Source organism: Microcebus murinus, chromosome 12, assembly GCF_040939455.1.
Source record: "Microcebus murinus isolate Inina chromosome 12, M.murinus_Inina_mat1.0, whole genome shotgun sequence".
NCBI lineage: Eukaryota > Metazoa > Chordata > Mammalia > Primates > Cheirogaleidae > Microcebus > Microcebus murinus.
Window position 1 is genome coordinate 22861790 of NC_134115.1, and position 8741 is coordinate 22870530.

The following is an 8741-nucleotide window of genomic DNA, read 5'->3' on the forward strand; positions in this document are numbered from 1 at the left end:
GTATACCAAAAAGATATCTGCACTACTATGTTTATTGCCACACTATTTACAATAGTCAAGATTTGAAATCAACCTATGTGTCTATCGACAGATGAATGGATAAAGAAAAATGGAATATTACTCAGCCATAAAAGAGAATAAAATTCTGTCATTTGTAACAATATGAATGGAACTGGAGAACATTATGTTAAGTGAAATAAGTAAAGCATGGAAAGAAAAATCTTGCATGTTTTCTCTCATACATGGAAGCTAAGTATTAAAACAATTGATATCAGAAGCGACTGAGTCTGAGATGGAGAAAACTTTAGAAACTATTCCTTTGGAGAGGAAAAAGAGAGAAAAGGAAGAGTTCCATAAACTCTTTATTGGTGGCTTAAGGTTTGAAGCTTTGAAGAAGAAAGTTTGAGAAACTACTATGAGCAATGGGGAAAACTTATGGACTGGATGGCAATTAGAGATCCTGCAAGCAAAAGATCAAGAGGATTTGGTTTTGTAACCTTTCCATCCATGGCTGAGGTTGATACTGCCATGGCTGCAAGACCTCATTCAACTGATGGGAGAGTGGTTGAGCCCAAATGTGCTCTAGCAAGAGAGGAGTCTGGAAAACCAGGGGCTCATGTAACTGTGAAGAAGCTGTTTGTTGGTGGAATTAAGGAAGATACTGAGGAGCATCACCTTAAAGGTGAGAAGTATGGAAACTTTGAGGAGTACGGAAAAATCGATATTATTGAGATAATTATTGATAGGCAGTCAGGAAAGAAAAGAGGCTTTGGCTTTGTTACTTTTGAGGACCATGATCCTGTGGATAAAATTGTATTGCAGAAATACTATATCATCAATGTTCATAATGCAGAAGTAAGAAAGGCTTTGTTCAGACAAGAAATGCAGGAAGTTCAAAGTTCTAGGAGTGGAAGAGGAGGCAACTTTGCTTTTGGAGATTCTCATGGCAGTGATGGAAATTTTGGACCAGGACCAGAAAATAACTTTAGAGGAGGATCTGATGGATATGAAAGTGGATGTGGATTTGGGGATGGCTATAATGGGTATGGAGGAGGACCTGGAGGTGGCAATTTCGGAGGTAGCCTTGGTTATGGAGGAGGAAAAGAAGGATATGGTGGTGAAGGACCTGGATATGGCAACCAGGTGGGGGCTACAGAGGTGGTTATGACAACTATGGAGGAGGAAATTATGGAAGTGGAAATTACAATGATTTTGGAAATTATAACCAGCAACCTTCTAACTATGGTCCAATGAAGAGTGAGAACTTTGGTGGTAGCAGGAACATGGGGGGACCATATGGTGGAGAAAACTGTGGTCCTGGAGGCAGTGGAAGAAGTGGGGGTTACCGTGGGAGAAGCCAATATCGAGCTTCTTCCAATTTGCCATGGGCTTCACTGTACAAATAGGAGAAGATGAGAGACCAGAGGTAACAGAACAGCTTCAGGTTATCGAAATAACAATGTTAAGGAAACTCTTATCTCAGTCATGCATAAATATGCAGTGATATGAGAGAAGACACCAGAGCAGATGCAGACAGCCATTTTGTGAATGGATTGGATTATTTAATAACATTACCTTACCGTGGAGGAAGGATTGCAAAAAAAAAAAAAAAAAAAAATGCCTTTGAGACAGTTTCTTAGCTTTTAAATTGTTGTTTCTTTCTAGTGGTCTTTGTAAGAGTGTAGAACCATTCCTTCTTTGATGATGTTAAGTTGCTAAGTTTCAGGTGACATGTGAAACATTTTTTAAAGATTTTTCTCAGTTTTGAAAAGCTATTAGCCAGGATCGTGGTGTAATAAGACATAACGTTTTTCTTTTAAAAAATGTAAATGTGTGTGTAGAGTTAAGAAGCTGTTGTACATTTATGATTTAATAAAATAATTCTAAAGAAACAAATTTAAGAAATAAGAGAATTGATATCACGATGACAGAGAGTAAGTAGAATGATGGTTACCAGAGGCTGGGAAGGGTAGCAGGCAGTGGGAGATAAAGTCAGGATGGTTAATAGGTGCAAATATATAGTTATATAGTTAGATACAATGAACAATATTTGATAACATAACAGTGACTATAGTCAACAGTAATTTAGGGTATACTTTACAATAACTAAAAGAGTGCAATTGGAATGTTCCTAGCACAAAGAAATGATAAATTCTTGAGAGGATGGATACCTCAATTACCCTGATTTGATTAATACACAGTGTATGCCTGTATCAAAACATCTCATGTACCTTATAAATATACACCTTATTACGTACTCATAATAATTAAAAATATTACCTTATTATGTACCCATAATAATTAAAAATAAAAAACTTAAAAATAAACAAAATAACCACTATGCTATGGCAGCTTTCCTAAGTACGCATTGCTTACTTTACATACCTTGCCTCCAATTAATTAAAGAACCCCCAACGAGGTGGATAATTTACCCATTTTACAGATGAAAAAACCCCTGAAGATCGGCAATTAAAAGTGACATATTCAAGACTCTTTATCATGGGTTTTCAGGAATTTGAGTGTAACAAGTTCTAGTGTGTTTTCCTTTGTGCTTATTCCACCTAGGACTAATTGATATTCTTGAGTTTGAGGGTTTAGTTTTCATCCAATTTGGGAAATTACCAACTATTATTTTCTGAAATAAACTCTTCTGCCTCCTCTCCTTCTGGGACTCAAAATATAAGTGTGTATTAGGCTGCTTGATGCTGTCCCACAGGCCACAGAGGTGCTGTTCACTTCTTTTCAGTCTTAAAGCTTGGAGTTCCAGATGTACATAAAAGTTAAATTACATACAGAAAGCAGATCTGGGGTGTGGGGCAAATTTTACCACCATAAAAATATTATACATTGCTCAATAATGACAATTCCTTTATCTTTTAAGCTATTTGCAGGGATTTAAAATTTATAAAAATTCAATCCACATACACCTCCCCCCTCCCAGAACTTACCTATTTTATCGAATAAGATACACTTATAAATATACATGTACCATAATGTTTTCAAATGTACAGATACTAATTTATTTACTTCTTTCTGTAATTAAATTGTATCGACTAATACACAGTCACTTCTTAGGCACCTGCTGTGTGTAAGATAGTGCTTTGACTTTACTAGAGAGATGAGAGGAGGGAGCAGTACTATGCAAAAGGGTGAGGTACAGTCCCAACACTCAAACTGCTTGTGACAAGACCTACCGAGAAATGGCATAGACACGCACTAAGCTAGCTCATATGGTCCTATCAGGATGTCCAAGTTGTTCTCTCCAAGACTACCTCTCTATCCTTCATGGCCACTAGGAGTTGTTGAGTTTAATATGATCAGATTAAATGTAAGTTTCCAGAGCTAGGTCTTCATCCTGCAGGTCTTAGAAACTTAGGAGAGTTGATCAGTTAATGACCTAATTAACTAATTAACTCAGGTGTTAAGGGGGTGGGGGAATAAGGAGGCCAAAGTGGAAGGGTCTGTGGGAGGCACCCTTAGTAGTTGTCTGGAGATCAGAAAATTGGTAGAAAATAGTTTACAGTTTTCTTCAAAGTAGATGCTCTGACACTAATACTCATGAGATGTTTCTAAATTATTTTTTTTTTAAAAAGAGGACTATGTGTGAGTATGATCAAATTGCTTAACTTCTCTATATCTCAGTTCTCTTAGGTAAAATGTGTTATAATAAAGTGTTCCTACTTTAAAAGTTGTTCAAATGATTCAATGAGGTAACATGTGAAGCATGTAAAGCCATGCCTGGCACACAGTGAGTACTCATAAAATGTTGTCATAGTTTTGTTTCCATCACTGCTATTCTTACATTACAATGTTTTACAGAAGAGGAATATCACATGTAAAGTTGTCCTATTAAGTCCTTGGTCTTATATGTTTAAGAAATTTTTAAAAATTGACTTAACTATTAATGTATAATGGTTGATTCTCATTATTTATAGTAGTTATATTCTATAAAGTTGTCATCAACACTGAAATAGCCAATTCTGAACTCTGCTCCTAGGCAAAATATAAGATTAGGTTCCTGTGAGCCTCTGCTCACTTTTTTTGTTAACCATTAAACACATAGCCTTGTTTTATATGTATTTATGTTTAAAGACACCTTATTTTGGCCAGGCATGGTGGTGCACACCTGTAATCCTAGCACTCTGGGAGGCTGAGGTGGGAGGACTGCTGGAGGTCAGGAATTCAAGACCAGCCTGAGCAAGAGTGAGACCCCCATCTCTACAAAAAATACGAAAATTATCTGGGCATAGTGGCACATGTCTGTAGTCCCAGCTACTTGGGAGGCTGAGGCAGGAGGATCACTTGAGCCCAGGAGTTTGAGGAAGCTGTGATGATGCCACTGCACTTTAGACAGGCAACAGAGCTGGAGAGCTGGAGACTCTGTCTCAAAACAAACGAACAAACAAACAAACAAAAAACAAACAAAACCAACCTAATGGGTACTTGAACACTATCTGGGTACATTTATAACCCAGTCTCAAGCATTTCAAAAATGATCCTTATAACCAAAAACATTTGTACCCCTGCAATACTTTGAAATTTAAAAAAAAGTATTGCACAATGCCAAACTTGTCTCTGAATTGCAGAAATCTTAAGCCTTTAATATGCTAATGTATTACTACATTATGAATTCCTTCAAAATATAGTATTTCCTAAATTTGACCATTAGACCCTTTAGAAATGCTACTCTAATATGATCACCTGAAAATTTTATAAATTAATTTATTTAGTTCAATAGATATAGGGGTTACAAATGTTTTTTTTTGTTATATGGATAAATCTTATAGTGATGAATTCCATGCTTTCAGTCCTAGTGCTCAGAAATTTTCTATTTTAATGGAAGAATCATTTGCATTGTAAATGCTGTCATTAAAATAGCCAAATGACCATTCTCTGAAAATGCTTCTCAGTATCAGTGGTGGATTTAGCCAATTTCCAGTTCTTACATATATTATCTGTTCTCCTCCCTCCTAAATTATAATCAATAAAGTTAAATGTCTGTGGGTGCTAAACTAACTTGCTGGAGGCTTTCCCGGAAGGAAAAAATGGTAACAGAAAATCTGCATTCTTCTTGCTTTTCACGGTTATACATTTTCAACCTTAATAAGCAATTAAAATAATTTCTATCAAGGGGTAGGATATATGCATCTCCACTTAAAACTTTGCTAGGAGAGGAAAGATTGAGAGCACAATGGTGATTGAAGATTGACAAGGAAGCCACAGCCCTCCAGGCATCGCCTTGGAACTACATTATCTTAATGAGAAACAGGGATTTAGCCCTTGGAAATGAAAGATGTTTTCACTCGTTTGCAGCTTAATCCTCCCAAGTTCATTGCAAGGTAGAGCTGAAGCCTACTAGTTTAAGACTTTGATAAAAACTTCCACGTGTTTCCTAGAGAGAAATATCATGGATAATTTCTTTCTGGAATAGTTTTCTCTATCTTAAGATTTTGAATACTGTGAAGTCTGTTGTGGATGTTGACCTTTTTTGTCTTTTTTTTTTTTAATGTTAGAACCAGGAAACTGGGATGACTGGAGCAGGGCTTGAAAGAATGACTCAAAGTCCTGAGGATCTGTAAGAGTCAAGCTGAGAGAGAGCTCGGGCCAGGATGCTGGAAGCAAGGGTCCAAGAGCCACTGGCTTGGACTCACATTCTAGTTCCTCCACATCGTGTCTGAGAGATCTTGGCCAATGTACTAAATATCACTGTACCTTATTTTCTCACTAGAAACAGGGATTTAAATAGATCTACCTCTATCAGTGAGGATTTGGGTTTAGCTGCTTGTAACAAATGTAAGTTCAGTGGCTTGTCCAAATAATGTTTACTTTTCCTAGTATATAAAAAAAAAAAAAGTCAGGATTAGGCAGTCCAAGGGTGCAGCAATGGCCCCAAGAGTTCATCAGTGTTCCAGACTTTTTCTATAGTTTTGTGTTACCATCCTTAACGTGTAGAACAAATATGTAACTTTTATTCTCATGGTCTCAAGATGGCGTCTGCACCTACAGATATTTATATTCCAGGCAAAATGAGGTGGAAAGGGAAAGAGGTGAAGTATAAAAATGTCTTCTCCTTGGAATGTTCTGCCTTATTGGTAATGCAAGCCTTTTCCCAAAATTTCTGCCTTTATCTCATTGAACTGAACTGCCTCACATGACCTTGAAAGGGAGACTGGGGATTTCACTAATTTAGGTTGCTGAATTGCCACCCACACAAAATCACAGCCTTATGTGTGTGGATATTGGCTAAGCAAACAGCAGTATCCACACTTGTAATAATGTTGCAGGGATCAAGTGAGTTAGTCCTTGTAAAGAGCTAAGAACCCCACGCTGGAATTTAAGAAGTATCCAGTGATTATTAGTGAGTGTTTACAACAAGCTTAGAAAGAAGGAGCAACTGTATATGGATGTCTTTGAAAGGAAGAAAAATAAATTCTCCACTTATTTCCATGTCCTACCTTGACTTCCTGGCTCTACACCAAGTGGAAACTGCCTCCTGATTTTCAATTATTTGAAGACTTCTCATTTTATGAAATGCTGATTTTTGGCCCGAGGCTCTTTTGGACAATGATAACTCATTATTGTTTCTGCCTGGCGTGCTCTTTCAGCCTGTGGAATGTGTCACTAGGAGAAAATACGGGACAGATTCAAGGAACACGGCCCTGATGCAGCCAAACACCTGGATGCCACAAATGGCAGTTCCCAACATGGGAGCAGGTTTGACTGCCAAATATGAGCTGGGACTTACAAAGTACTGCATAAGCAAACAATTTATTTTAGTCCTTTCCATGAATATTTTGGTATAAGGCACTAGCATCTCAGACACCAGTGCCAAATATATTACATTCTTGAAATAGCAAAAACTCTGGTGGTCGCTGATATGTGTGATTTCCTTTGGAGCAGTATTCCTTCTTGGATGTCTTAAAAGAATTTGCCTACTAAAATCAAAATGTTGCTACAGGCTTTCTTTCCATCATCCTTTCCCCCTTTCTTCACCAAAAATTTATTAAGTGCCTACTGTGAACTCAACAATAGCATGCATGCCGGGGAGACAGAGGTTTAGTAAGTCATAATTCACTAATTAACTCATTCCACAATACGTCTCTGGCTTTCCTGTGTGGTGGTTCACTTTGTCAAGTGACTAGGATGCAATGGTGCGCAAAATAAAGCAACAGGATAAGGTCTGAACCCTGAGTTCTCCATGGGAGAGAGATAAGTAAACACAGGACTACAATACACAGAGATAAGTGATATGAATGAACAGACGCCAAGGTCAACTAAAGGCTGGCTGGGTTTGGTTTAAGCTAAGAGAACTTGGCAATGCTATCTCCCTTTACAAGAGGGGAACATTTAATTAGAATGATGTTTAAAAGTAACAGGGACGTTGAAAGCTCCTTTCCCTCACTTAAATTTGTTTGATAGAATGTACCAAAAATAGTATATTTAGGGTTATATACTTTTTTGAGATGCTTCGAAGCTATGAATGTGTGAGCTATAATAATTTGCCTTCAAGTTATTCATAAAAATCTTGGTTTTTCTATCAAGTGTTGCCCTAAGAAACACATAACTTTTAGTGGAGGAAAAAAAGATATCATGTGTATGCTATTATTTGTTGCCTGAGGGATGTTTCAATTTTGTCTTGTCTTACAAAAATAAATGAGATTTCAAAAGTGTTCATCAGGGAGATAGTGGAATAACTATTGGAGAAGTGATGGGTGTTTTTTTGAGAAAAAAGTCTGTAACTTGGGAGAATCATAGAATCATAGAATTTCCAGGCTGGAAGGGGCCTTAAAACACGTACTATGTGTAATGTGGTACATAGAAATGATAAAAAATTCAAAATTCAGTATTATGTACTTATTTTTTTATATTCCATTTTCAAGTCAGTGGGCTTTGATTTGAATACTGATGAAGTCAAGTGAGATCATCGCATGTCTCTTTGAATGCATTACTCCAAACACCATGCTCTGGCATAGGGAAAGGAAGACACAGTGAATAAACTGTACCCAGAATTTACAACTTTAGCATGAATTTAGGAAAATTCTTTAGATTCAGCTTTTAGTATGTGAAATATAGCAAAACACGTAAACAAAAAGTTAATTATGTATTCATATAAATGCATATGTTAGTAGGAATCATGTACCATGTAACATTAAAATATACAACATAATATATAATATAAAAGACTGTATAATGTAAATGAACTCAGGAGTACACTATGCATACTGCGGTTTACCTAGAATTACTATGACAGCCATAACTTCTGCATTTCCTAATTTCTTTTTCAGTATGAATGTGTAACTTAAATGTTACATTATTTTGGGTTTCTGCTTTCTTTTTTTCTATGTAGTTCAAAAGGAAAAGTCACACACCAGTGCTCCTCTTAAATCCTCATTTAATGAAGTGTACCTCTTGAGTACATCACACTTGTTCGGGGATCAAACATCTGGGTGGGTACCCTTGCAGTTAGGAAAGAAAAAAGGGAGAAAAGAAAGACTATAGTGAAGTCTTAGAATAGAGTTTGCAAAAGATTTATAACATGTATAATTTACAATGTACCAAATTCTCTTACTACAGAATTTTTTCTTCCAAGTTATTCATTTGTAGAAAAAACACAAGAAAGTGGGCACATGATTTGACTCTTAGGATATAAGCCCACAGAAATTTTATTTCCAGATTGCTCAAAAAATATGAACAGAGGAGAATCTCTTTATGATGTTGTCACTTGGCTTAACCATATCTTA

General features: G+C 36.6%; 1 pseudogene; it reads left to right on the forward strand.

The window, feature by feature from the left end:
• Nucleotides 1–292: 292 nt before the first annotated feature.
• Nucleotides 293–1406, forward strand: LOC105868689 (heterogeneous nuclear ribonucleoproteins A2/B1 pseudogene; annotated as a pseudogene).
• The last annotated feature ends 7335 nt before the right edge of the window (nucleotides 1407–8741 follow it).